Source organism: Tupaia chinensis, unplaced genomic scaffold (genome assembly GCF_000334495.1).
Source record: "Tupaia chinensis unplaced genomic scaffold, TupChi_1.0 Scaffold145257_1, whole genome shotgun sequence".
Taxonomy (NCBI): Eukaryota; Metazoa; Chordata; class Mammalia; order Scandentia; family Tupaiidae; genus Tupaia; species Tupaia belangeri.
The window spans coordinates 544,147-546,999 of record NW_006205117.1 but is presented as its reverse complement, the minus strand read 5'-3'; the positions used below and the strand labels follow the sequence as shown (position 1 = coordinate 546,999).

At 40.1% G+C, this 2,853-nt stretch overlaps 1 pseudogene; it reads right to left on the bottom strand.

The window, feature by feature from the left end:
* Positions 1-761: 761 nt before the first annotated feature.
* On the bottom strand, positions 762-1,686 carry LOC102470720 (60S acidic ribosomal protein P0 pseudogene; annotated as a pseudogene).
* Between the last annotated feature and the right edge of the window lie 1,167 nt (positions 1,687-2,853).

Genomic DNA, 2,853 nt, shown 5'->3' with positions numbered 1-2,853 from the left:
TAAATTGCCCAAAATCACAAGCTCAGTCACACACAACCAGAGCCCATTTTGAGCTCAGATCTAATTGTGAAAACCGTATTCTTTGTTTTTCTTACCTTTTGTATATTTAATTTCTGTACATCTTTACAGCATACAAAAGGAACTTTGCCAGCTAGCCTACACTGCATATTAATTCGAAGATACTAATGCACGTATTATAATCAACTGTTAATTTTCCATTTTCATGTCTGTTAAATGTTTTGCCTTTTTCCACCCTTGATACACTTTTTTAGCATCAGGTTATGTTCTTACTTGGAAATTTTTGTTCCCTGACAAGAGTAAAAACTTTCATTTCATTAACTTCTCTTGTTCCTTTCCTCTAAGAAAAAAAAAAGAAAAGAAAAGAAAAATATCTATTAAATATCAACTTCAGGTAAGTGATCCATTCCTAGATTCTAAGTGTACCATTCTTAGAAGGGCTGGGTGATTATGAACTTTGAAAGCATAAAGAAGAATGGGAAAAGTTTTCAGTGGTATCCCAAAATGGAACACTTAATCCCTTCTCCTTCCTTCTTTTCTCAGGATCTTGGGTACGCACACACATGCACCAGTGTAAGTTTAAGCCACCGGGTCCAGGTCTGTGACTGGAATGACGGTTAACTACATGGGAGTCCAGCGACATAGCCATTATGCCAATTGCTGATCCCAATATATATATTTACTTTTAAGAGAAATCAGTCTTTATTTCCTTGTTTCACAACTAAATGTGGCTGAGTTGGTGATCAGTCAAAGTGACCAAATCCCATATCCTCAACTGACTCCTCAATCTTCCTTGGCATCAACCTTGACTGGGACTGCAGCAGCAGCGGTGGCAGCAGCCACGGGGGTGGCAGCCAGAAATGCAAACAGGTCAGCCAAGAAGGCCTTGACCTTCTCAGCAAGTGGGAAGGTGTAATCAGTCTCCATCAACAAAACCAGGACCTGCTTGTACCCATTAATGATAGAATGGGACACTGACGCAATAGTTTGGTAGCCAATCTGCAGGCCACATTGGCAACATTGTGGACACCCTTCAGAAAGCAAGAATGCAGAGTTTCCTCTGTGATGTCAAGCACTTCAGAGTTGTAGATGCTGCCATTGTCAAACACCTGCAGGGTGATCAGCCTGAAGAAGGTGGTGGGGAGATGTTCAATATGTTCAGCAGTGTGGATTCGCTTACGCCCATCTTGTCACCAGTCTTTATCAGCTGCATGTCGCTCAGGATTTCAATGGTGCCCCTGGAGACCTTAGTGGTAATGCCCAAAGTCTGTAAGGTGGAGGACTTCTCAGACTCCAGGCCAGTGTTTTGGGCTGGCACAATGACTTCACAAGGGACAATGGCACCAGCACGGGTGCCAGCTGGAAGCTTATTGGCCAGCAACATGTCCCTGATCTCAGTGAGGTCCTCCTTGGTGAACACAAAGCCCACATTTCCCCCTATGTGAGGCAACAGCTTCTCCAGAGCTGGGTTGTTTTACGACGCCCCAGTTGACTTTGTGCGTCATGGTGTTCTTTCCCCGGAAGGCGTAGGGACATGTGAATCTGCTGCGCCTGGTTGGAGCCCACATAGTCCGTGCCCACTATGAAGCATTTTGGATAATCATCCAGAAGTGAGATTATCTTAAGGAAGTAGTTGGACTTCCAAGTCGCCCTGTCTTGCCTGAGCATCGGGGTGGTGCAACAGGGATTGTCAAGCAGGGTTTAAAGACAATGTAACTGTCAGGAGGGCACCTGGAGAGAGGAAAACTATGATAATAATATTAAACAGACTGAAATTTAGTAGGGTTTTCCATTTCCATATGTAGTTAACAAATTTGTTATCTGTCATGGATTTTATATTAATCAGTTGGTATGGAAAGTCAGACTGTGTTACTGACTCATGTCACAACTATTATTGACTTTTCTTATGGGCTAAGTAAGTATAAAAAAAGTAAAGGCATAAAATAATGAATAAAACAATATAGCTATAAACCAGTGCTGTAGATAAATAATGGAAAGACCAAAATTTAAATAAATCAATAAAGTCTCATACAGGTCACCATATATATATATATAGACTGTGACCATCTCAGACTCCTATGTTAGAGCCAACTTCAGCTCTTGTCCATCCTCCTGCAAAATTACAGTACACTGAGAACAGTATGTTTTCTGTCCAAGTGGAAACTTCCCATGATTAAGTTCCTGAAATTTTGCTATATAAAAAGAAAAATCTAATTTCTCTACCAAAGAAGTAGGATTTCAAAATTGAACCTGGAAAAGTGATTTGTTCAAAATAAAGTGTCTCATTTATTTGGAGCAGCCTTCCAGGACACGTAGTTAGAGCCACTGAAGAGCATAGTTCTTCATATTTGGTTTATCATTAAAAATAAAAAGTGTCTATGTACTACATGATGATCCAAAAACCCCAAAGGGAGCTCGGCTTCTTCAATCCAGAATAGACACATCAGTATCCACACATATTTATTCACAGAAACTTCAGAGTTCCTGAATTCCTTCAGGATTAAGTTCTAAATCTTAGAATGACATACTTAGGCTTCTGATTTCAGGTTCGCATTTCCCCTTGCTCCTTCCCCAGATAATATCTTTTACCTCCTTGGGATCTCAAGGCTTCTTGAGATCTTGCTATTTCCAAGTGTGGTGCAATTTTTTTGGCTTTTATGTACATTTAGCAAATAGCCTTTTCACACTTTTAGAACTAACAAACTCTAATAAAATATCCTTTAAAATGTAATGCAAATTAAATTCTACGAATGCCCTTACAAAGGAAAAAAATCATCAACTCAAGTGTCTGTTCTCCCAACATGCTTTATTTTCTGCATACTCTATTGCAGGTAG